Source organism: Cavia porcellus, unplaced genomic scaffold (assembly GCF_034190915.1).
Source record: "Cavia porcellus strain 051 isolate PalLab524CR breed Dunkin Hartley unplaced genomic scaffold, mCavPor4.1 scaffold_10, whole genome shotgun sequence".
In the NCBI taxonomy this organism is placed as follows: Eukaryota; Metazoa; Chordata; class Mammalia; order Rodentia; family Caviidae; genus Cavia; species Cavia porcellus.
In genome coordinates this window covers 75,599,965-75,627,686 of record NW_026947493.1, presented here as the reverse complement: position 1 = coordinate 75,627,686, position 27,722 = coordinate 75,599,965, and the positions used below count along the sequence as shown (strand labels likewise).

General features: G+C 35.7%; 1 long non-coding RNA gene across 1 annotated transcript; it reads right to left on the bottom strand.

The window, feature by feature from the left end:
* Positions 1-836: 836 nt before the first annotated feature.
* LOC106025743 (uncharacterized) lies at positions 837-21,062 on the bottom strand. The gene is made up of 3 exons (XR_001199329.2): positions 20,929-21,062; positions 3,474-3,850; positions 837-1,140 (listed from the first exon to the last, which is right to left on the bottom strand). It is a non-coding gene; the product is annotated as an uncharacterized LOC106025743 (long non-coding RNA).
* Positions 21,063-27,722: the final 6,660 nt, after the last annotated feature.

Sequence of the window (27,722 nt, the reverse complement as noted above, 5' to 3'; positions counted from 1 at the left end):
ATAGTAACCATTGTTAATTTTCTGTTATTTGGTTGTGAATACCTTGTAATACTTTCATTCTCTTGAATGGTTTTACACTGTCTTTTATGTTTGATACTATAATGTATGAAGGCATACTCAAATAGTTCAAGGAAAGAGACATTATGGTACCTACTGTTATGTCAGGTTGTCTGTGATGAAACACTATGTTGCTTAAATTGCTCTGTTCTGACCTGTTTTGTTATGTCTTCTTTTATTTTATTTTTAAAATAAAAAAATAAATGTTTTAAAAGATTAAAATTTTAATGTCAAGCATAGAAGCCCAACACAAATTATTAAAGAACAAGTAACTCAATGACATCCTCTGAATTATTAGAAATTCCTGGAAGAGAAAATTAAGAAAAGGAGCAGAATATATACTAAAATTTATTATTCAGAAAAAAAACTATTGAATTAAAAAATGAAAGTTTCATAATTCCCAAGTATGATCAATAAATAGTCCAATAAATCTACTAGCCATTAAAATATAGTAAGTCTTTTAGGCATCTAGATAAAATGAACAAAAAATGTATCAGAAAAAATGTAGCATATCTGTAATAGCTCTGATTTTTACCAGAATAATATATCAAGAATAACATACTCAGATTTTTTAAGGAAAAAAATATGACTTTGTATTTCAACCACTGCCTCCTAGGCCAATATTTTAATTTGGAGAGCTCATAACTCTTCCTACAAAAATGAAGCCAACAGTTTAATAAAATACATCTTTTTCACTTCTACTAAATATTCTTTAGAGATAAGTACTACTAAAAGCACCTGCTTCTGCCTCACAAGATAGATGACAGAAAGGAACACAATTTGCTCATGAAAGAAGGTTTAATCACAAAAGGAAACATTGGGATATCCAATCTCTACCTTTAAATTATATTCTTAACTGAGTGGATATGAAAGCATTTTACAAATGTATAAGTTGTCTGATTCATCCCAGTGATCCATGACAATCACTGAGGGCCAGCTTCCTCAGAAGGATCGGTGCCTTTGCCTAGCCACAAAAATAAATGATATTTGGGGACAAAGGGTAGAAGCCCAGGATGGAGGTTTCTCTTTAGTTTCCTGATTCACTGCTGATCATCATAATAGGAGAAGAGATACTGGAGAATCCTAAGAAAAAAGAATTCCGAAATCAATTAATTCATATTTTTAACTCCCAGAACAAACTACTTCTACATGAGTTTGCTTCTAGAGGATTGAGAAACGACAGAGGTGATTAAACATTTGCTAACTTTCATGATAATCATGTAATCAAATGACCTTACCTTCACTGTTTAGATAAAGAAATAGAAGATCAAAGTAATAAAGACACTTGCTGAGGTCACCCAGAGACTGAGTGGTAGAAAAAGAATTATCCTCAAGTAGTCAGACTCAAAAGCCCTGAAGACAGAATCCGATACCACACACTTCTCTTACATTCCACAGATGGCACCATTGAATACATCTTGCTATATTTATAGACATTATCCTAGTTTTATGCCACACAGTCATGCTCTCTCATTGGCGCATCCTGTCAGAAGTCCTTACATTATAAACGTTTCCAAATATAACGCCACATCTGCTTGCCCTGACACAAGTATCCTATTTTTAAGCCTAGGAAACAGCCATGAGAACATCTCAAATAACTCAACTTTGAAATCAACGTTTAGTTTGAGACCAACATATGATACCTGCTCTGATTACATCAATTCACTGGCAGTTCACTGGAAAGTTTTCTGTAAAATTCAACCTGAAGACACCAATCATTTTATATGCTAATATGGCTTAATATATACTCACAGTAAAATCCACTGAAGCAAATTAATAACGAGCTCATCAGCTTGCCAGGTTACTCACTTAGGAGATGCACATGTGCTATCTTAACAATATCTAAGTGACTCTGTGTTTGTTACACTGATAATTTCACAGAGCATCACAACCAGCTGCAGAAAATGTGATTCTGAGTGTCATAATTGGCAGCAAAAGAATTTTCTGCCATTTCACTGTGTCAATCCTAACCTAACCGGCAAGGTAGAATAGTGTGAGCAGAGTTTTACTGTGTAACATTACATACTGTACATACGAGTGAAATGCAAACACAAGTTGCGTGTGTGTGTATGTGCAAATAACAGTTGTATAGATAATTTCTGTAAACTAGACAATATAGGAAAATCATAGCATCCAAAATAAAATATCAGGAACCAACATACTGAAGAATGATCACTTTTAGATTTGAAATACTGAATAGCTTTTCTTGGTCATACATTTACTAAGTGACTGAATGAACCCAGCTTATTTATAAATCCCTTGTGATTAGTCTTCTGTATTTATTAGGCTTCAGAAGACAACTGTATACAATACATAAACTCAATGAATGCATGAATTTTTGCCAGGATCCTACGTGTTATAGTCCTAGACTCACTATGAGAAAAGATGGGTGGGTTTAAAACAATAGAAATTCATTCTCCCATGGTGCTCAAGCTCTTGGAATTAGCTGACAATCTTTGGTATTTCTTGCTTCATACATGGCTGACTGCAGTTACTACTTTGGTCTTCATGGAATTCGCTTTGGCACTTCTTATAAGGACAAAGTTTATGCCAAATTAAGTTATGAAGATGGAAGCACTTTTCATCTTGTATACATTATCCTGTCTTCAATGGATTTAATTTTATGGAAGAGGGTCTTCTTTGGTTAGGTTAATCCCTACATATTTTTTAAAGTATTGTATGTAGAACTGTTTTCTGATTTTTTCTCAGCTAATTTATTATTAGTATATAGTATAAATATTGACTCAATGTTAATTCAGTAGCCTATTTAATATTATGTCTTTGATAGAAAGTCATGCCTAAAAATATTTTGTGCAAACAGATATTGTCAATAATAATATTTGTCTCTCTCTACCTAATTTGGTACTATATTTTCATAATTATCTCTTTTTTCAGCTTAATATAAATGCATTTAGCTATTGCTATTTCCTTGATCTAGTTCCTCATATGAAGTCATGTGTCAGGTAAATTTTACATTTTTCTTGTTTTAACTTGTCAATTGAATTCTCACCGTTAACGGAGGCTCTAATCGGGTAAGTTTTCTTTCCCTTTTACTCAGCCATAAAGTAAACATTATCTAAATATTGACTTGATGGACAAATTCAGAAGCTGAAAACATACTATCAAGTACCAGAGAAATATAATTATGCTTTCTGAAGTGTGGAAAACAAAAAGCACAAGTAGCAATTTTACTATTTTCCATCTTGCAAAATACTGAAAATACAAACCTTTCTTTTTCATATGTTTTCAGAAAAATATCCATGGGTTAGAAATGAGGTAGGAAAAGGTATATTTTAATAAGAACGTGGATAGCATCTGAATTTACAAGTAAAGGCAATGTGGGGATTGATAACTGGTGGTCAGCTTGCAATCTCTGCTCAACTGAATCAGCTTAGTGTCGGATGTGGAAGACCCACCTGAGGATTGTTGCCAAGATAAAAAGAAGAACTAGGGAGGAAGAGGTACTGCTGTTGATTCTCCATGGTGTTGTTTGTTCTCCATGGTGTTGTTGTCAAACTTCTTTCCTGATAGGAAGTTTGCTGTTGTCATCATCAAAGGCGTTCAGGACCTTGTTGTTGCTGAGAAAAACTGCGGTTTTAATCACTGAAGAAGTTTGGAACCATTCGTTGCTGAGGATGGCTGTGGTACTTTTCCAGGGAGCTCTGTGCCTTACTTTGAGCACTGCTTCCTAGATTCAGTACAGAGCTCTCAGTCCACTGGCATAGATCCTTCACCCCTCTGGCACAGACTTGCAAGTTTCCACCTCTGACCTTTAGACCTTCCCAGTGCAGATCTGTGAAACAGACTTGCATGAGTCATTGTCCTCAGCTCTAAGCCTCCAATTGGACTTGGTGAAGGCATTCATGGGCTCTAAGTCTTGCAGTATGTTCGTGCAGGACATTGCTGTGGGATCCAGGCCTTTGGATCTATTCCCTTGGTCTTTATTGTACGGACAGATTTCCTGCACTTTCTTTGTATTTGACTGGATAACCATAATACTATAAATTATGTGTTTCATTGTTTTATTTTCCTTGCAATCCCTGACTAAGACAGATATTTTTGTAAAAATTAGTTGTTAAGGTAACAAATAAAATGGCATTGTTTATGCATGCTTTTCTGCAGTATTTCCACAAATTATTATTTGTCCATGATTATGGAGAATTAATGTTAGTTTTCCAACAAATAGATTATTATAATTATGTCAGTGCACATTGAGGAGGAGTAAACTCATTTTTGTATTAAGCAAAATGCTTAAAAAGTCAATTAATCAAAATAATATTTATGTTTCTATTATAAAAGTAGTCTAGTAGCCAGGTGTGGTACACACTCCTATAATCCCAGCACTTGGGAGGCTGAGGCAGGAGTATTATTGCAAGTTCAAGACCAGCCTGGCTATAAAGTAAGCCCAAAGCCAGCTTGTGAGACCCTATCCTAAAAAGAAAAAAAGTAAAATAAAAATGTAAGAAAGAATTCTGAAGATAAGCAGGATGCATGGCGTTCTCTAGACAACATTGTTCTATCCTTGCATGTGATTTCTACCTTTAAGTCAGCTTTTTTATTATTGTTATTTTTTCCAATCATAGGCCAATGTACAATGGAAGGGAAGCACAGACTTTCTTTTATGAATCACCAACACTAACGTGGCCCTGGCAATCTTACTCAGCATTTGCATTTTTAATTTATTAGTGAAAAAACTGAATTATGTGTAGACTGTGGGTCTCAGTTAAAATTTGTAAACATATCCATCTCCCCATCTAATAGGAGTACTGAACACATAATAAAAAATGATTTATGTTTGTAAAGAATACCAGTACTATGGGGGTTGTGATTTTTATTGCAGGGCCCATATGTGAAATAGGCCATTTTAAATCAAATGGTTTCAGATGTATTAAACTCCTTCTTTCAGATTTCTATTCTTTTCACAGCAGGAATGAAGCCAAAAAAGGTTAAATCACCTTTTCAAAGTCATACAGTATTTACTGTTTAATCAATTGTCTATCCTATACGCCCTAATGATAGTTAGTCATTTCAATAAATTATCACAGAATAAATACACAACCATCGACTACTTTTAAAACGTGCTAATAATTTAAATGCCTTTTCCTACCACTTAGAATTCAATAGATCTTCCTAATCACAGAACCACACTGATTTTAAAATCATGCATTAACTTGCAGATTTTGTGTTTTATATTTATGAAATCCTACATTTATATGTATCCTGTGTGTGTAAGTCCTTCTACAAACTGTAGTAACTTGACCATGTTTATTTTTCTACTGTGCAATGTTATAGATTTAACATTCTATAGATGATAGTCATTTCAGTGATTCAAGTATTTTGAATGCCTCTAGAATTATTTTTATTTACACATTTTGGAGCTTGTGCACATCTATTTTGTTCGTTTGTTTGCCTTATAGTTTAAGAGAGGGATTGCTGGGTTATATTGTATATGTGTTTTCAATTTATTACATTTTCCACAGTATACCAATCCCTTTTCAAAGAATGTTTCTAAACAGAGTCCAAGTTGTCAAGTGCTTTTTATGAAGATATGGAATTGTTGGTTCCATAGGAAGGTAGAGGAGAGAAAGAGGGTGACCGACCATTCACAGTCATGCTGCGTTTCAGAGACGTGCCCAGATCTTCATATTATTACACTCCCTATTCCTCGGGCGACAGCACTCTGCCCATTTGAGGACAATTTCTGGAGAAATTGGGGATCAGAATATTCAGACATAACCCTGAACATCTGGGGGAATATGTTACTGAGTGATAAAAGTGCTTATGAAATATAACTATCTCTATCTATCTACCTATCTATCTATATCACTATTGCACTAGTCCATCTCACAATTATGAGCTAATGGTTCATTTAAGAACACAGTAACTAAGTGTTCAAAATACTTTGCACAATTTAGAAGTAAACGTCTTCCTTCCAACACCATTGATTTCATGAAACATATATTTTAGAGAAAAATGTTATGAATATTTTTATTGTAGTTTCTTCAGAGTGTTGAGAAAAATGTATGTTAAAGTATCTTGAATTGGTCTTTAACATTTTAATTCAAAATAAAGTCACAGTTTGAAAAAAAGGAATAACTTGTTAAAAAGTGATTCAGGCTAATGTGAAATCAATTAGGCATAACACTTCTTAAATCTTAGAAAAGGAGCTACTTAAAACTCAGTGCTCATAGCTATGATTAGAAACAAGTTTTTTATGTGATTCCATTTGATTAAGAATTATTTTTCAATTTTTTTCAATGGTTGCACACGAAATACAATTTACTTCATTTAGAGAAATGTTATGTAATGATAGAAATGGTATCATTTATCACACTTTTATTTGACTATATCCATTTGTCTTAATTCCTTTTTTTAATGCTGAGACAAAATACTCAAAACCCAAAGTTAAAGAGGGAAAGGTTTATTTAGCTCATAGTTTGTAGAGGTTTTGGTCCATAATTGTCTGGCTCCAAGGAAGAGTGGGCAGAGGGGCAACAGTCAATGGTAATAGAAAACAGCAAAATCATTGAGGAATAAAGGAAATGAGAGGAGAGAGGAAAAAGGAAAGATGGAGAAAGGAGAGGAGGTGGGAGAGATGGAGGGGAAGTGAGAAAGAAAGGGATAGAGGGACGCAGAAAGAAAACAAGGCTCTTTCTGTCTCCTTAATTGTATGCAGGCTACACATTCTAGAGTGCAGCACACACTGAATCCCAGCATTGCACTAGGAATCAGTCACACAATCTAGATTCAACTACCTCCAAAAAAGCCCCATCTAACACTGCATGAAGCTCTGAGGGGACATCCAGCCATGGTATGGTTGATACATTGTGTTAACTTGAGAAGTTTAGAAGTTTGACTAAGCCACTCAGTATGGGACCAGGGTACTCACTTTGTAAGCATCCTGAGCCTGTGCAAGAGGAGGACAGGGAGATCCTGTGAGTGCTACATTCACGCTGGGGTTGGGGTAGGCTGCTTACAATAAAAGGGAGGAGGAGAAGGGGCTTGCTCACCCCCCTTTTTGCTCTCGCTGCTTTTGCTGTCTTCTGCCACCTTGAAGTGCTGCCCCTGTGCCTTGCCACCCTGCCTTGGAGCCAGCTGATTAGAGACTGAGCCTCCACAAACAGTGAGGTACGTAAACTTTTCCTTCCTTAATTTTGGATGTTGGATAGTTTGTCTCAGCAATGAAAGATAAGTAACTAAGATACAAACCATAACATAATTATTAATAAATCTTTAAATCTATATCAATATCTGTATACATATCCACAAATATCCATCTTGCATTATTGGGCATTGTACTGAGTCTTTTCTCTGAGCTGGATTTCTGACCATGTATGTTTGTATGCGTGCGTGTATATATGCATTTTTAAAAATTTTCATTTTGAGACAATGTCTTTCAAAGGTATAAAGTAGCCAAAGCTGTGTCAATCTTACAGCCTTCCTGCCTTAGATTTTCAGAGTTGTAGGATTACAGATGTGTATCATTGCCCTTAGATTTCTACTGTGAATGACTAAATTGAATATACTTTATTTAGGTAATTAATTTTGCTTTCTTGCTAAATAAGGTTTTGTGCAGTTGTAATGTTAGCCCTTGGGAGGCTGAGGTAGGAAAATCACAAATTCAAGTCCCACCTGGGCAATTTAGCAAAACCCTCTCTGAAAGTAAAGAAAAAAAAAATGATCGAGTATCAGATATCAATATAGAGAGTACATTTTTAATCTCTAGTATCCCAAAAAAAGAAAAGAAAAAGAATTTTAACTTAAAAATGTTCCAGATGTTCTATTGTCAATTTCTTAAATTTTTATAGAAAATCAACAGATTAAGAACACAGTAGAGGCATTACGCTTTACTAGCTATGTTTTAACGAAGCAGCATTTTATTCATCAACTATCAATATGAAAAAACACCTGAAACAAATCAAGGAAGACAGAGGAAGTGTTTATTTTAACCTCTGGCTTTACAGGTCTCAGGCCTGCTGATCCTGTTGTTTTATGCTGAGGGACAGACAGTGCTTCAATGCAGGAGCACGTAGGGAAGGAGGAGCTCGCCCCATGCAGGCCAGGAAGCAGAAAGAGGGGAGTGGAGGAGGCCTCCCATATCCTCTTCAAAGCACACCCTCGGTGATCTGATTTCTTTCAAATAGGCCCCATATCTAGAAAGTTTTCCACCTCCCAATAGTGCCAAAGGCTGGGAACCGAAACTTAAACACATGGACCTTGCGAGGACATGTCAGATATAAATTGTTATACGGGTTGACTTATAGAAGGGGACCCCATAAATCAGATGCAGAATAAACCCAACAAAATCTTGTAAAGAGAATCTTTTCCTTACCTCCCCCCACACCTATTACTATCTGCTTTCCATCTTTCACCAATAATGTGAAATACTTACTTTAAAGCAATCCCTGGTGCATTGTCACTGTTTCCTGTGTCTCTTGCTGTTTTTCAAATTACATGATTTCACAATCCATTTGGGAAGTTTCTTACTGCAGACTGAAGTGTCTGCTTTTAGAAACAAATACTGTGGTTTTCTCAAGGATACATGAACGCTGTCTTCCAATTATTTGGTGTATAATATTCATTTAAGTGAATCATGATTTATATAATTCAACTTTGAGCTATTTTAATATAATTTTGATTAATTAAAATAGTAACCTAATTTATAATTGGGAGTTAAAATGAGTAAGGTCGTGCCTCTATTATTTACCCCCTAGTCTGTACATGTAGAGTATAAAATGGACATATTCCATTTTATGTAAATTCCATATTTATATGATTTATTTGTGGCAGGGTTTGAATATGCTTTTCTGATGGATCTCTTTGGTTTGGTTACCTGTGCATATAGTTGAATTTATGCAAACTATTATGTAAATGCATTATATAGCACTGTGATTTGGTGGGAATTGTAAGGCTCAGTTCAAACTCAGGTATGACTCTTCCAGTACCCAACCTGAGTGTCAGCATTATTCTAAGGTCAACACCAGGGCTGCCCTAGGCAAACAAAAGATGTCTTAAAAGAGCTAAGAGGAAACATGGAATCTTGCAAGCACCCCTGCATTTGCACCGCACACCTTAAGGACTTTGACCACTGAGGCACACAACACCCAAAGGACTTCGACCATTGATGTTTACTGAGACCCTCTCACCTAACTTCCCTTGACTTCTTTGCCTGCTTCTCCTTGCTCCCTGCAGACCACACAGGCCCAGTGGTCTCAGCTGACATCTGCTTTGAGCTGTTCTTTTAGATATAAGTGCATGTTTGCACATGAAATATTTCTACTTAAATGTATTGATGAAATAAAATTTCACCCATGTGTAAATTAAAGCATAGCCACAAAACAATAATTTAGGTCACTGAGTATCCTTATGCATAGTTTTCAAAATGTACTTACTCACATAACAACTCGTGGATGCCTGTGAGCATTCATGTGTATTCAGAGTTTCATCTCATTTTACAAATGAAGAAGGAAGTCCAGAGAGTTCAGTTACATACAGTTGTACGTAATTCATCCACGTTTACATAAATAGAAAATAATGAAGTGTATTACAGTCTCTGTGCTGCCTTTTTGCAATAATTTAAGATAAAGTAAATGAGTAGTGAAGAGATATGACATTTATTGACTATTTTAAAATATATTTTAAATGAGAAAATTGGAAACATCTATGTCTTTGAGAAATCTTTTACCTTTTTTGCATTCTATCCAATAAATAATTTTGTATGACCAAAAAACAATACATGTTCTTTGGACAAAACAATGTATGTAAAATAAAATTTCAGTGCAAGTTGAAGCAATCTCTCTGAAACCCAATGAGTTTTAAGAAATTCTTCAGGCAAAAAAAGAAAACCTCATTAATATCACTGGTTCATTTGGAAGAGAAGACAAAAGGGCTTAAAAATGTAGTGGTTATGATTCTTCAGAAGCATCCACCTGGAAAAACTGTAATATTCATGCTAATAAGAACAGAACAGAGAGACAGAGAGAGAGAGAGAGAGAGAGAGAGAGAGAGAGAGAGAGACAGAGAGAGAGACAGAGAGAGAGACAGAGAGAGAGAGAGAGAGAGAGAAACTGTGTGTGTGTGTGTATGCTTGTTTATCTTGGAATACTATTTTTATATTACTGCATGGAAAATAGAGGTTTTTATTGGAAAATCACAAACTTGAATAGTAATTTATATTACATATAATTTTTCTTTCCATTAAAGTATAACAATTGTATTTTTAATTTTTCTTGGGATTTTAATGATTTCCCTGATAGTTTGTTTTTGAATTAACAAAATATATATTTTATTTAATTGTTGCAGAAAATGGAAAAACCAGTGTTTAATTATTAGAAATAAAATGTTCATTTTTTTAAAATTTGTAAATAATGAAGTTTGTCCCTTACAAGGTAAACTGGTTCTAACTATAAGAATTGCATCATTTTAATGAATTACAAAAGTAAACACACCAATTTTCAAGCTTCTGTTTACTTCTCAAACATTATCTGCACACAGCAGGAGGAAACGCAGTTCCTGAACAGTCCATGTTACACCAGACTGTGTTCCTCCGACAAGCACCACCCGCATCAGCCATCAATTTTTACAGGGGAAGATGCTCAGCAGCCTCCCTTGAAATACTCAAGTGTCTGGATTTTAACAAGAATCCCAGCTTATACATTTGCAGTTTTGCAAGTATATAATTCTTGAGCTTGGGTACATTAAATTATTAAAAATACTGATACCAAGACACTATTTCCATTTATTTAGATTTAATTAATCTAACTAAATCTGGATTTATGGTTTATAGACATCAAAGTTAGCACAGTGTACTTGTGCTACATCTGAAGTTTGTTTTCCGTTTCTGGCTCCCTCCTTCCCTGTCCCCCTGTGTCTTTCTCCCTTTTCTCCATCCTTCCTTCTTTCCCTCTCAGGACTTTCACATGAAGCTACATCTCCAACCCCTTTAATTTCAGACCGAGTTTGTTAAGCTTGTAATTTTCTCTGGCTACATTGGAACTTGAAATGCTCCTGCCTCAATTTCCCTTCTTCCTGGGGAAGCATCCTGTTTCCACAAGCAGGAGTTATGCGTGGGAAGCGTAGGTATCACCAGTGATAAGCGATGATGGACAGTGCCAGGCACAAGAAAACTCATGGGTATTGTACATATTGCTGTGGGGTTTTCTCGGAAAGTAATTCCTTCTGCATGGCAGAAAATCAGAAGAAATCACTGCAGTCCCTGTGGTGTTTAGGAGTGAGAACATCAGAATCGTTTTGAAAAGGGGTTTGCTGTTTAACACTGAGTTCCTCTGAGAATAAGAAGTCGGAGAACAACTACATTTGAGGATTTCTGCACTAACCCTACCACAATGACTGGGTGGGACACAGCCACAAGGCTCACTCATGGATCAGGGAATGGCTAAGTCACGAAACTGGGAGGAGTTGAAGCAGTGTTGAGCTCGGCCTGTGAAGGGCATGGTGGCCCCAAGCTCCGAAGTGACAATCCAGTCGAGGTCTATGTGCTTTTGTGAGAAGGCTGGGCAGAAAGTATTGGAGTTAAATCCAGAATACTGCTTGGCACCTTAGTTTCCTACACTGACAATGGAACACAGTGATCTGTTTGCTTTCTCCTGTGCCTCTGTGATCAGAAATACAAATTGGCTTGCATGTTAGTCACCTCCAGAGGTGTGTGAAGAGAGGCTTTGGAGCAAGACAGGCACCTCAGTCCACAGTCTGCATGGCAGTGGCTTGGTACTTATAAAGTGCAGGAACACTTCAAGTGCTGGAATGAATTTAGAGCTGAGGTAGAAAGAACACCTTTGATTGACACTGCCCAGTTGTGACTCATGATCCCTGCCATGTATTTAGGGGATACTAGTGTCACAAGCACTAGGAAGAAGATGCTCATCAAACACTTGAACACTGAGTTAAGTGTTTCATATTACACAGGACAATCTCAAAACTAAGTGAGTGGAAACTGAACACTAGTATATGTTTGAATCACTTTAAGGATGTGTTGCAATACAGATTTCTGCCTTTAAATCTGAAATTCTGATTTAGATCTGTATGATTGACCCTGAATACTTATTACTCTTACTATTATTATTATTACTATGATTAAGTATTATTATTTTTGCTTACTGAACCCAAGGCTGTTGGACTGAACTACATCCTTTGACCTCTTTTAATCTTTAAAAGATAATGCCCTAAATTACTAAATTGTCCAGGCTGGGATCAAACTTGCTGATTTGGCTGTTCTAGGAACTACACTTTGAGAACCACTGTTCTAAATTAACCAATGAATTGTTTTAGGTATAATGTTTATTAACCTCCCAAACTGAATAGTGTCTCATTTAATCTCACAAATCTAGAAGCATTTTAACCTCACACAAGAAAAATTTGCATAAACTTTCTCCAGGCTTTTTTCTGTATCCTGCCATTAAAACCACTGTGGGGGTGTCTGAAAGTCACTAGACCTACTTCATTGCAATATCTGCTTAAAATATTTCCAATTAGTTTTTCACCCTACAAGTGAAAATAAGCACCATTTTTGTAGTGTTTGCTATATGCCAAGGTTTTCTGGATGCTTTACATAGTCACTAAGGACCCAGTGCACTGAATATTAACATCATTATTGCTTTGCAGATGTGGGAACAAGGACAGTCAGCTGCCCAAATTCACACACTTAATAAACAGCAAACAGTAGATCTGAACTCCAGCGTTAGTGTCCAGGAAAGTTTTTCTTAAATAAATTACAAAATATTTGACTTTAGAGTAGAATTAGATTTTTTTGCTACTTTTTAATTTTTTTACTTAATTTATATAATTAAATTAGGACACAATACATTAAAATGGATAATTTATTTACAACATACCTACAATTTCATAGAGAACTGTTTTGTTCAAACACATTTGTTTCACGAGATTCAATACATACAGATTCTTTATGGATGTATGAATATAAGTACGTTTTTATAATTTTATATATATTCCAGAATATAACAAAACCTAATTAAATTAAATAAGATTTTATGAGCTGTAATAATAGAACAAGGTTTTATTGTGGTCATAATAAGTACATTTTACAAAGTGCTTATGTCAAAACATTCATTGCATGTCTACAAGTGACATTAAATGAAGAGCCTCAACTTTTAATCATAATCAAATAAAGCTAATAAAACAGTAGATATCAAACTTACAGTAAATCTATTTTTGGGGGGTACAGGAATTGAACTCACAACTGCACACTTGCAAGGCAGGCACTCATGCCACTGAGCTAAATCCCCAGCCCAATAGTGAATCTAAATACAATCGTTAACCCTTGTGACCAAGGAGCTGAATCTCTGAACCAACTACTTTACTCTTGGTACCACTGCATGGGGGCATCCCTATAGCCTCAGTGCCAGAGACCGTGCTGTGGGCGGGACGCAGAGGACAAAGTAAAGCACTTTCATAGGGTAAGTCGATACCCCCCTGAGTGGGAATATAGTCTGCCTGGCTGTGCTGCCTTGAAGAAGATCAAACATATGCTGGCTAAAGAACTCCAGATCATGAAGGGCACTCATCCATCTGGACACACCACAGAGTCAGTCTGTGAGTATTCCCATTTGGGAGTAAAGAGGCTGGCTTCTAGAAGAAAGGAGTTTCCAGTGGAGACAAATAACTCAATGACAGGCTGCCTACTTTATTGTTCTGACATTTTATAAAAACAAACAAACAAAAATGATGGGGGGCCAAATAATCTCTCCTTCTCATAGAGTGAATAAGGAAGTTGGGATGACAAGGAAGAGCTCAGGGCAGGGCAGGCCTTGCTTGGATTTAAGTAGAAAGGGAAGACTGTCTGTCCCAGTGTGCTTACTCAACGTTTCAGAGAAGGCCAGAGCTTCAGGCTTTATATATAGTTTAAGTAATAAATTACTAAACTATCAATCATTTATATTTTAAGGAAAATTTATTAAGATGAATAATAGGCTAATTTATTTTTAACAATATTTGTAAATCAAAGCAAATATCAGATTACATTTGGATAATATGTTTATTTCTATTTATGGATCCTGAAAAAGCTGCACATATTAGTTGAATTTCCAGAAGGTGATAGAAGAGTTACTTTCTAAGTATAAACAACAAATAAGAATTTATGGTGAAAGTTTAACTTCATTTGGGCAAATATACTCCTTTGGTTATGTCTCTTGCAAAACTTAAATAATTTTCTATTGATATTTATAAAATTTTACAAATCAGTGGAACTCATTTTTTCCTTCTTGTGGTAAAATAAAAAGTTAATTATCTTATCATAGTGTAACTTAAATATGTAGCAGGATGACATATTAGGTCCACTTAAATAAAATGAAAGTTTATCTATAACTGACCATTGCAGAAATCACCCAGCCCAGTCTCAGCTGACAGACCGGGTAAGTCCCGGAGTGAAATAAGAGGTAACAGTGAGACGACGCTCCATTCTTCTGACTTCCATGTCAGTGACTTCTTTCTGTGCCAAATTTCATACCATTTTTTTGCTATTCCCACAGTTATGTTAATTTCAATGAGCTTTAGGAAAACCACATTAAATGCTTTGTCTGTAAAGCGTTGTCTGTGCTGACACTGCAAAATAGACCCAACCTGTGTGAGCCTTCACAGCTGTGAACAGGCAGACCTCCATCATTGTGCTGTTCACTTGTAAGAAATACATTACACTTGCCATATCTAAGTTATGAAGCTCAGAAAATAACACTAGCCCACATCAATTAGGGATGACATTAACTAAATATTGGCTTGGATACACTTAGAGTTATTGTTACCTGCCATAAAGAAAGATTGTGGTTAATGAAAGTGGTTGACAAAAGAACATTTCATGAAACAAGATGCCACTAACAATGATCTTTCTGACATTAGCAATGTCTCAAACACAGCAAACAACACAAGCTGGCTACTGAACAAAAATTCTTAGGACATACAGTTTTTAGCTGCAAGTGCGTCAGAGTGCACCTTATGCAGAATGGCACAAGTGTCAACTTTGTGGGAAGTACTGTTTTTGACGGTAGGAATTTGGTGATAAACAAAATAGCCTAAAATCCTTATTGTTGGAAAACTCAAATTGTACTATTCAAAGTTTTCTAGTACTCAGAATTACCATATATTTACCAATTCACTTTAAATACAACAATCTAGCTAATCTCATCAACTTCTATAGATCAATATTATTGCTTCCATTCAGATGAAAAAGAGAGTTTATGTGTCCTGGAAAGCAGTGTTTGCATGCTGCAGCTGAGACTTGAACCAAGCATTCTTTCTTAAAATATGTTCCCTTTAAGGCTATAGTGTTGCCTTTGTTCCTTATGCCATTTCTCTGTCCTTTGCTTCTATCACAGTTAGATATAATCGTAGATGTAACTGGGAATATTTTCAAAACTCTTAAAGTGTTTACACACAAATATCTGAACCCTCTGGAGCACACAGCACAAATTTGTTTATGACAGCAAAAACCATAAAGTTTTTCTCTGCCTCCTAAAGATAAGCTGCTTTTGGATGATTGAAATGGATGCTCATGCCTTACTAATCTTGTACCAAAGCATAGTGAATTTTATGTGATGAAGAAAAGAGAACTTCTAGGGAATGTTGCTATAGTTCAGGTTTTAGGATTTCCTAGGGGGTAAGAACACAGAATAAGAACCAAATAAAACTATAATTAAATGTCACAGGGAGCTGGGTGGCGTAAGGGCAGTGCATGCTTCTGAATCTAACTGACCTATTTCACAATCTTCTCATGGACACACCAAGTCACAGGGAACAGCTAGAGGAATTCTCCAAATCTTTGAGTTTCATCAGCTCTAAAGCTTACTACCAGGAATCAGAATTATTACTTCAGAGTTTATGCTGTGTTTATGTAAAATAAATTGTACATCTTACTCCCTTAAATATCTAGCAGATCAGAGATAATATTTGTTTTTTATATATAGCACAAATATATCCACACAAAAGGCTGAGGCATGATAATTAGAGATTTTTTTTCTGCTGTCAGTGGTTGTTCTATATAATATTTTTTCTTTTCTTTTTATAAGAAAGTAAGCATGACTGTGATATGCCTCAAGTGGGTGGCACATCTGCTTAATAGATTCAGGTCGTAAAGGCTGCCAACCTGATCTTTGTGTCTTTTTTTTTTTTTAACTTCAAAGCAAGTCTTGGAATTTAAACAGTTGAAATGTGAAGCAGTGACTTTTTAGAGTCTCTGCTGCCCGTTGTGAAAGATGTATGAATTGAAACTCTCAGCCTAGCACATAGAATACTGACATCCTTAATCACAGCCACGCTAGGGAACGGTCCATTTAGCTGAGTGTGATCAGAAACACCACACCTGCTCCAGAAGTGATCCACTCTGTGTGAGTGAGCATGTGATGGGGGGTTTAGACTTGCAGTCTGAACTTGTAATGTCATAAGCTCTTCCATAGCTAAATGGTTTTACATTTAAAAATCACACACATCCCAAATTCTTTCTTGCCCCAATTTCAAGTTAAAAATGAAAGTTAAATGTCTTTATCAACATAGAATTCCAAATTCTCCACCAAGAATTGTTACATAAAACCCATTTTCTAAAGCCTTTCACCTGTCTATGAGTCTCTTCTTTTGTTAATATTAAGAGAAAGTTTGAGGAGTGAAAAAAATTGCAGAAGGATTGGTCATGCTCCTTAAAATGAAGATTTAGTTGTTCCTAAAAACAGGTATATAATTTGTGCCTGATAGTCATAGTCAATAGCAAAGTTTTCCAAATCTATAAATATGTTTCTATATTTTAAAGATTTGAATACATCCAAATCTTTAAAAGAAATTCATCCAAAGAATTATACTTATTATGTGACAATATGGTATCATCTAATCCAACAATAGAAGCAAACCCTTTACACATTAATTTCATATCAATACACAGAATAATAAGCGATGAACTATAAATTAATGGTGATTAAAAACCATATATTAAATGTTAAATATGTAAATACACTGTAACTTTATAATTTACCATCTTTCAATCTATGCATTTATTAAAACACATGTGATTTAATTATGAAATTTTGTTTACAAATTGCTCCTGAAAGGGGCTGGGGATTTAGCTCTGCAGCATAAGCGCCTGCCTTACAAGCAGGCAGTCCTGAGTTCGATCCCTGGTACCAATAAAAAGGAAAAAGATAAAAAAAAAATTGCTCTTGAGATACATAATGAATTTTTAATACAAAGAAAACATTATAACTTTGTTTTTTTCTTTCTCATTTTTATCAGTACCAGGGATCGAACTCACGACTGCCTTCTTGCAAGGCAGGTGCTTATGCCGCTGAGCTAAATCCCCAGCCCCACAACTTTTTTTATAAATATAATACTAAACATTGTTCCTAAACGGTGTTACTAGGGCTGAAAACATAAAATGAATATCGAGGAATATGTTTAACATTACCTTTAAATTTTTACAGTACAAATTAATTGAGGACATTTGTCCTTTACCCCTTAAGGCACAGGAATGTAAAATTCTATGTTTCCCATGGTGTTCTCAGAAGTAGGCTGGCTCCAACCCTGCTTCTCCATCTGGAGCACGAAGTCTGTGGCTCATCCTTCCATTCCCCCAGCTGTGGTTCACTGTTAACCTCAGCAACGCGAGGGACGCTAAAGATGGAGGAGGCTGGCGAGAGAAAAGGCCTGTTCCTTTTGGTTCTGTTTACGCTGTTTTTTTCTCTTTTGTTTTTCTGTCACTTATTCCGTTTGGTTCCCCATGGTAATGAAAATTTGTGTCATAGCATGACTCCATTTTTTTTATGCCAATACTTCCTAAACCACCTTCATCATGCACCCTTCCTAGACAGAATAGCATTTGTGAAACACTGAATGCAGTTAAGGAAAGATGTGATAATTATCTTTTAATTTGATTAACTTTATTGATACCACTTAGGTACATACAATGATCACAGTCATCCCATGGAATTTGAACCTGTAAGTGATGCATCTTGATTTGTCTTTGCTGAGGTCTCTCTCTTAAGTGTCTGAACAGTGCACCCACCAAGTAAGTCTTGCTTTTCAGGTTCTGGTTTCTTTGGCACGTGGCTACCCTTCCTACCTTTTGCATTTTGATTATCTCAACCTCTTCTCTTTGGTCCACCAGCTCTAGGTGGTTAGATACATCCTTTAGCCTCTGTATCCTTGAACTTTAGTATTCCTTTTTCTGTCATGTTTTCAATAATAAATACTGACCATTGTCTAATCCTTGTACACATTTGCAGCTCTTCATCAGGTACACTTTACTTTTTCCCCTTGCATCTGTATTGGCCTTGGAATTTGCTTTGACCTGTATCATGAGGTAGAGATGAGACACAGTGACTTTCAGTGGCTCTCTGGGAGTTAGTCATGTACCCCTGCATAAGAAGTGCAATTGTCGTGCTCTGAGTGGAGTTCAGCCAGAACCAAGTTTTGGCTGCTCTGACTGAGATGCCAGGTGTATGGATAGCCTTTCATATTTCCTCAATCCAGCTGAACTCCCAGTTGAATGTGACTCTGTGACCACTCAACTGTAGAACACTTGGAATCCAAGGGCTGCTCAGATCATTCAGGCAGCTCACACTTACAAGAATTTTGAGAAATAATCCATTCTGATTGTGTGACTCCATTAAGTAAAGGCATAGCAATAGATAATTGATACAGTACTTTAAGTTCAAAAGTGACTGGATTTTATAGTAGTATTCTCTGAAAAATTTCTGTTGCTCCTATCTCTCCGCAGAGGAAAACGCTAATGTGAATAAAATGCTTGATATTTAACTTATACTATAACTTTTGCTAATGTTTTCTACATGTAAATCTGGCTAATATATTTTTAAAGTATACCTGAATTTTAGATATTGAAAAATCTGATTTTTAAAAACTTTTTTGTTTAGAGAAAAAAGCAAAACAGGAAAAAGGGTAAAAATAATACAGAATTTAAAAAAAAAAACAGTTAAGAAACCACTAGTTTATAAATTACATATAGTTATCTTAGAAGTAGTTTCTCAAGTCAGAAAATCAAAGCATAGAAAGTGGATAATCAAACAATGACAGCACAAACCGTTCAGAATTTATCAACTAAAGAGCAGTGTGAAAGCCTATTATTGAAGAAAGAGCAGGTTTATTATAGAAAATGTTTATTACTTAACAACTACTAGCTGACTTCAGTCTCAGGTCACTGACAATGTTAAAAAGACTCTGATTCAGATTATTATGTACATCATTTGTGTATAAAGAGAGTGAATTTAATATTATATTACTAATTAATGTACAGATTACAAACAGCTTTTGGTATTGTAAAGTAAAATACCATGACAACACAAAGTATTATGCAAGAAGACAATTATGCTAGTGAATCTAATTTGAGTCATTGAGTAAATTATAGCTAAACTGAGTTTTAAGTAGTGAGTTTGAAAATTGGTTTATGTGAACAATTCAATAAAATTACTGTGAAGTCTATATAATTGTAGAAAGCCACAAAATTATCAGTCATAATATTAAGGAGAATATTTATGGTAAGAAAGAGATTTTCGTCGTCAGACAGACCTGAGCAAGATTTAATCCTGGGATCAGGTACTTATAAAAATGATAAGATAGACAGAAAAGATATTTCTAGGAACCACATAATATCCATTTATATGATTTGAAGACATTCTATAAAGGCAGGATTTTAGTATATCGAGATAGACAGCTGACTATCAAATCTGAAAGGATAAGGAGTGTTTGAGCAAAAAATGTGGGAGGAATAACTCTCGGAATCTTGTCTTTAGGAGTCTTTAATAGTCTTCAATTTCAAGTCAGGGGAGGAGGGAAGCACACGGCCAGTAACTGTACTAAGCTTACTGCTGTGTTAACTTTTCCTTTCTGTTACTCTTCTCTAGTACGCCCAGGTGCACTTCTAAATGTAATTTCTTCCTGCTACGATCTTAACCAGTACATCTTACAGAAAACCAATTTGTAGTCTTGTTCAAATACATTGTATTTCTTGGAGTAAAGATTAATTTCTCTTCATTTGGTAACTCCCTAAAAGAGAGGAATAGTGTGGTTTTCGCCCACTGGGTACATACATTGAATTCCTTAAGAGCAAGACAAAGAGTTAGCTAGAAGATATATGTGGTAAGTAGAGAAAAAGAGCGATTTTTCTACTTTTACAATAACATCGCTGCATCTTTTTTTTACATCAGTAGAAAACTGCAAAATATAGTGGTTATAAAGCTAGTAAAAGATGTTTCTCTGTATGGCAATTTGATCTCATACCTAAGAAAAAAAATTGCAAACAAATCGCATATTTGGACAAGTTGCATGGCTAATAATTATAAGCCACTTCTCTGTCACTCATTATATGTATGTGTGTAGGTGATTATATACACACACACACATATATATATATATATATATATATATATATATACATATATATATGTATGAGGTGACTCAATTTTCCCAACATTACTTAAGTATATTATTACAACAGATGAAACTGAAAAAAGTATGTGGTAAGCATCATTATTGCTAAGACCATTTGGCTAATAAATGGTGAGTTTAGCAATTATAACCAAGTTATGCATATAGTACTTATAATTATGGTATAATTTTAATTATTATAGTGTAAACCATAATTACTTTTTCTAAAATACATGTGTATGGGAAAGTTTCTTCACTAATATAATGAATAAAAGTAAATAACAGCATACTACTATCTCCTTAACTTGCATAAAAGACCCATTAAAATCCATTTGATCAAATTCATTGCTAAAATTAAGGGAGGAGAATTTTGATCATCAGTGGAAGAATATGGTCTTCTCCACCTTTATTTAAAAATATGCATGCTCTTTAAATAACACAGAAAAGAGACATTTTAAAGTAAACATACACCAGTCTTACCCTAAATCATAAGGCATTCTATCCTCCGTTCAGTAATTTTCCATGTTATGAGACAGGGTTTCTTAAGGCACAAACCAGTCAGAGAACATTTCCATACTTCTTTGCAGCTGGTGTGCACGCCTGCCATCTGAATGCTGCCAGTTTAAAGCAAACCCATGAGGCATAATTGAGAAGTCGGCGACATCAGATAGTGATTGTGTATTCTGGCAGCCACTTGGAAGAAGGGCAGCTGCTTGGGATGATGGCTTTCACCTTCATTTGAAATTTAAGCTGCTCTGTAAAAAGTTGGGACTCTGTTTATATAGACACTTTGACATGAATAGGTAACTTTAATATTTTTAAATTTTCTGCACATAAATCAGACCTGCAGCAATTAATTATGATGGGCAGCAAATGAAATAGACTACTTAACTATTTTTATAAGTGTTTCATTAGCTTACACAGCTCTGATCAGTTCTGAATGTATCTTGAACGTTGCCAAAATTAGAAAACAGCCCTGAGCCTTATCTCCAAACATGACAATTCAGTAGTTGAAATGTTACCTTCTGTTGATTTTTTTTCATTTCTCTAATAGTTTGTTTGCTGTATGCTAATAATTTAGCAGTAATGTGTGTTTTATGTTTAAACGTACAGTTGTTATTATTTAAATATTTGATCAATGAGTTTTCTTTTGTCCATCTTAGATATGCAAGTTAGAACTATATTATATAATATGTGTATATATAAATAGATTATATACTATTATTCTGTTAGTGAAGAGCCAGTGGTGCTTGGTCATGTGTTCTTTCCAATCTCTCTTTTTTTTTTTTTTCAAGTGTTGATTTGCTTCAGATTTCAAAGAGCTAAAATAAGTAAGCCCCACCAGGACTAAACTGGAGGTCTCTCCGGGAGGAAGAAGAGTTCTAGCGAGGTGAGTCCTGGAAGCACTAGAAGCAAAGCAGGCTGCGACTTCTCTGCCACTAGGACCCAGTACCTGGGAGAGCCAGAAATATAACTTGGGAGCCTGGGAGGACCAGCCAAGGCCAGAGCGCCTTGACAGATCTGGGCATTGAAAACCTCCTGCAGTCCTGGGAAATGCACCCCTGGAAATTTGCAAGTTGTGTTCTTGCCTGGGGCAGGACATTTGCTTAAAAGGCCCTAGCAACCCTGACACGTCCACCTGTGGCTGATGCCTGGGCACAAAAAGAAACACTGATAGCTCACACTGAGTGGAAAACAAGGTACCCAGACTTCAAAGGAGTATGAGTCAAAGGTACGGTATAATTTTTCCTTTCTTCTTTTCTCTGGAAATATAAGGTCCTCTTTGTCAATGTGACAACCTGTACCCAACATAAATATTTCTTTTTGTCTGAGTGACACTTAAAATTACTTGTCCTGGAAGTCAAAGAGTCAGTGGGTTTGAATGATAGGTCAAAGTGAAAGCGTATGTGGCCTTTGACATAGCCTACAATTTGGTCTCTTTTTTGTATGTGGTAAGAGAGGCCAGATCAAATGATTTCTTTTATTTTAGATGGCCTGCTTTGACATGCTCCCATCGCTAGAGCCCTAGAAATTGATGTGAGGAGAGAGGCCCCTGAACTTTCTGATGCTCATTTCATCTCTTCTCACATGAAAATATCTTGTTAATACATCCACAGCAGTGTCTACTACCTAACATGTGGGGCCACTCTGCATATCCCCCATGTACTGCACCAATGTGATCTCTTCTAGATGAAAAATTTCTTCTAGTTCCCTTATAAATAAATGTGTAAGAAGTCTGGATAGCACTTATCCCTCTGATCTGACAGTGGAAGTCTCTCTCTCTCTCTCTCTCTCTCTCTCTCTCTCTCTCTCTCTCGCTTTCTCTCTCTCTCTTTCTCTTTCTCTTTCCCACAGTGGAAGCTAAACTACCTTTATGGTACTTCCAAGTATGGAGGGAGCAAATAGCATTTGCCACACACATAACAGTACATATGATACAGGGGACTTCATAATTTGTTACAATAATAAAACACTTGCAATATGAACTGGAATTTGAAACACTTCTTTATTAAATTTATAATAACCCAATGTCCTCTAGCATCCTTTTATTCCCTGCATATGACCAATGTGTGACATGAATCCAGCTTTGTGAAAATCAGTGGTCCTGAATGTTTCAAGCTCTTGGCAATGGTGTTAATCTCTGTAATCCCTTCAGGCATGTGTAACTACTTTCAGTTCATCACAATGTAAAGTAGAAAATTATATGGACTGATATTTGAATGTTCTTACTCTATGAACCCTCATTGTTCAGTCTAGGAAATATCATGGAGCTTCTGTGAATTGCTGAGTGTGTTTAACCCATGTTTAAACTTAAGAATCACGTGAATAACCACAGAATAAGATCATGGATTGGGTCATCTCCTGTGAGATGGACCCAAACTAAATTGTCTTTACTATCTAATCTCCATAAACTCCAATTCTGGGGAGTGGATCATTGTAACATTTCAGTCCATTAGTGAGTGCCTCTCATACTCAGTGTCCAGCACATCCCTAAATGTCTGAACATTTTCATTTCTCATTGCACTGTCCGCCTGGATAATGGCTACAGGTTCCTTTCAGGAAAGGTGGAAAAATATAGGCAGGACAAGATTTTGATAGTGTGTTAGTATTGTGAGGGTTGGGTATGGTCTGGGAGTAAATTGATAGGCTATCACTATCTCAAGGACACAGAACAGGTGTCCCTTTACAAAACTTGAATTCTTTCACTTAAAGACTTTATTGGACTACTTATCTATTTATTGTAAATGCACCATAGTTAACTAGCTCACACTATGAATCTCTGCAAATCCATATTCTGATCACTGCTGTGATTCCTTTGCTCAAAACCATAGCCACAAACATCAAGTTTTTGGCAATTAAGTGCAGTCATGTGGCCACTGCAACCCTGAGATCCTTTTATTCTCAAGACATTTTAAGGATCACAGCTGGATGATGAGTTTCTAGACTACTTTCAGCCCATCTGGAGCATTCTTCAAAGATTCTGAGATCTCTTTCTCAAATTTATTTCTCAAAGTCAAGGCAAAATTTTGTCACCTACACCATCTAGAGAAGTTGAGAAGATTCATATGATCGATCCATTCTAATATCACAGCACCATTCCCTTCTGAATACCATCCTTCCGAGTGTACTAACACAGTACTTTTAGCATTTGTATTTCAATTACTGCAGGATATTCTTGCCCTTTCAATCCCTCAACCTAAAACATCAAATCCAGAATCTCTATCTAGTGATTCATGTTGATAACCAAACTGATATTCTTTCTTTAATGATGTCATACCTTTGAGACACATTCCCATGATTGCATTCTGTAAAAATACTTAGTTACTTAGGTGGGTAATATACTTCCTTAGGTCATATTTCGTGCCACCTTACTCTTTGGGGTCTGATAAAACCTAAGTCTAGTTTTGTGGCTCTAAGAACGCAAAGAGGTGGTAGGGATAGCACCTAAGACAAATAGCCAGGACACACAAGGCAAATCTCACACAAGATTCTTCAAGCAAAAGCAAATTCATTCACAGCTGAGGACGAAAGGCTACTTTTAGTGGCAAAAGCTTTGCAAATTCACAGATTCCAATTCTCCGGCCTCATCAGAATCTTTCCAGGTCCCATTTTGAGAACCCCATTCCTTCCTGCTCAGTGCTTATGTTGTAACACAAGATAATCTATGGATGTAGCTCTCTGTTGTGACTCTGACTGAAGCTCTGGATATATATATATATATATATATATATATATATATATTTTTTTTTTTTTTTTTTTTTTTTTTAAATTCTCAATTTTGCAGGCTTTGATGAAAGAGTTTCCTTCAAAACTAATGAAGGGTTAGGTCGTCCACATAGAGTTCGAGTAGGAGAGTTGAAATCTTGAGCACATTATTTACATTACTCAGTTTCTTCAAGACTACAGTGACAATCTGTTAATCCCATACTTTCCTTAATTTAGGCAAAATATGCTAGGGTGGTAAAAGCACAGTCATGAGGAAATTTGCTTTTTATAAGTAAATGGTGAGAAATATACATTGTCAATATTTTGTGATGCCAAGCCATTGTCAGCTCAACTTAGTCTTTACCACTGAGAATAAAAATCCTCCGTGCCTTTAAATGTAATAACCTAGAGAAAAGTCCTGGACATCCTAGAATCAATTCAGGAAACTTATCTTCAGGATTATGTTCGTGTAGTAGTAGATCAGTTATCAAAGTTTAGGTGAGAATTCAACCAGAGAAACAGAATGAGCAGGGATTGTGCTAAAATATCTTTTGTGATTCTAGATTGGATTACAGGATCATGCATCTGTATCTGGAAAGGCAAGGGTGACACAGCACAGGAAACTCCGGACACAGGCTACCATCACGCCTTGCCTCTTCGGTTAAAATTTTCACGTGAGTGAACCAGGCCACCAAGAATACCTAGGATAATAGCTAAATTCACTTGACTGTGATCTTTACATCAAAAGAATGACAAGATTAGTACTCAACTGAAAAAGTTGGTACTGAAATTTAGATAAATTCACAGTTAAAAAGATCATCTCATATATAAATATGAGTATATATGTATATATCCTCATGCTTTAGAAAGATAATCAGAAATTTTATTACTAGAAGAAATGTGTGTAAAATTTTAAATAAATAGTTGCTTGCCTTTCAATCCCACAAAAGACAAGGTGGAATGTTCCTTTATTTAAATTCGACATTGTTATAAAGTGTGTTATTACTATATTTGTTCTGTTTCATGTTTTGAGAACTCCTCAAACTATGTAGTTCAGGCTGGTCTTGAACTCGTGTAGCCCAAGATGGCCAGAACTTTTGGTGATCTTCCCACTTCAGCTTTCCAAATGTGGGATTATACACATGCACCACCATGCTTTGCAGGAAATGGATTATTTTGAGGCAAAAGGTCATGTGTCATTTGCTTGTGTTAAATTAGAATTGATTTATATATTATCCAAGAAGACATTTTTCAGTGTGTAGTAAGATATTTTGCCCAAGGAGAGGAGTTACACATATGTGTGTGTTCTGAGTGCAGACAATAATTTAAAGGATAGGACTTTGGGTACATTATATTATTATGAGAGAACATAAATAAAATTAACCTACCGTTAACCTTTGTAGAACATTTATATTTAGATAATGCACCAGGAATTTACAAAGGAGAGAGAGGGAGAGATAGATAGATAGATAGATAGATAGATAGATAGATAGATAGATAGAGGTGTTAACAAAGGAAGAAAGAAAAATACAAGATAAGTTGAATATTGAAAGAGACAATAGAATATTCCTCTCAAGGATTGCCTAATGACACTGAGAGTTAAGTCAGTAATATTAGAAGCCTTTTGGTTTTAGCAGTATGTGTTTAATTCCTATGATCATGAAAATCTCTACCTATGAACAGTAAGGAAATCAAACCAACATGTTTCACTGCTGTGTTAGTCTATTTTCTATTAACAAAATACTCAAGACAATGTAATTTGTTAGAAATGAAAGTTTTCTTGACTCAGCTTTATGCAGACCAGAATGTCCAAAAGCCTGGCACTGACATCTGCGTGGCCCCTAACTCCGATTTTGTGCTGCCTCAGAGCATGGCAAACAGCGTCACACAGAAAGACACAGCCACAGAGCTCACACCTCGTGCCCTCTTTGTGTGAAAATTCTGGGGCCTCCATCTTCTTCACTTTAGCTAACTGATTCCCAAAGCCCCACTTAAAATCCCTTCACCAGCTGATTTATGAGCAGCTTGGGGACACGTACCAAGCAAGTACTGACTGGGGTATGAAGACATAAGCACTGGAAATGAAAGTTTTGAAGCAGGTTTTGAAGACATGAGAAAGGCTGTAAGTCAAGTGTGGATGGATAAATCTACTTGGTGTGTTGTTGCTTCATGATATTTTTTGGTTTTTTAATGAATGGATTAAATATAAAATATAACGGAAAATTAAAATGATGATAATAGTTTCGCATAAACAAAGAAAGAGAAGTCTGTAGTTCTAGGGAAGGATGTAAAGAATGGAAAGGTCATGACAGAGAAATATACTGTCCTTCTTGAGCAAATGGCCACTTTCTGCATTAAATCCTGAGGGTTACGTTGTCATATATGGATTGATTCCTGTGTGTTTACAGATTTGCACCTTAGACTATAAGGAATATCTTTTTTGAAGTCTGTTTTTGTTCTTCTGCTTAGCTGGTGAAAATAAGAAAGTAGAAAAATATTATTGAAGTAAGTGGTACAAGTACAAATAACAGAAAATGTTTCCGGAAATAAATTTTGTCTAAATTTAAACTTTTTAGATGATTTCAAATATTCTTGAGGGTTTCTTTCATGTGTAGAATTTGAGGTATTGTGTGATTTTATTATTGTTTGCTGCTTTTATACATATACTTAAATATGGTTAGAGTTGTAGGAACTAGGTGGGATAAAATGTTTCCATTAAAGTTATAATGCAATGAAGATATATCACATTCACAATGGCATAAAATGAAAAGAGAAAGTGGTGAGGTCTGGAAAAATGAAAGCAATGAAAAATAGACTCTGTTATGGTTTCACCAAGAATATTCTCCAGAAATCTCATGTGTTCAGAGTTAGGGTTTTGGAATGTGATTTGATTATGGCATCCCCTACTCTTCAATGGATTCATCTTTTATTTGTTTATACATAAATGAGCTGGAGGAAGTGAGAGCTGATTGGAGGAGGGAGGTGCTGAGGGATGAGGTGTGAAGTACTGTATTCTTATTTCAGATTCCTTTCCATCTGTTTTCTCCTCCTCTTCTTCTTTCTTGTCT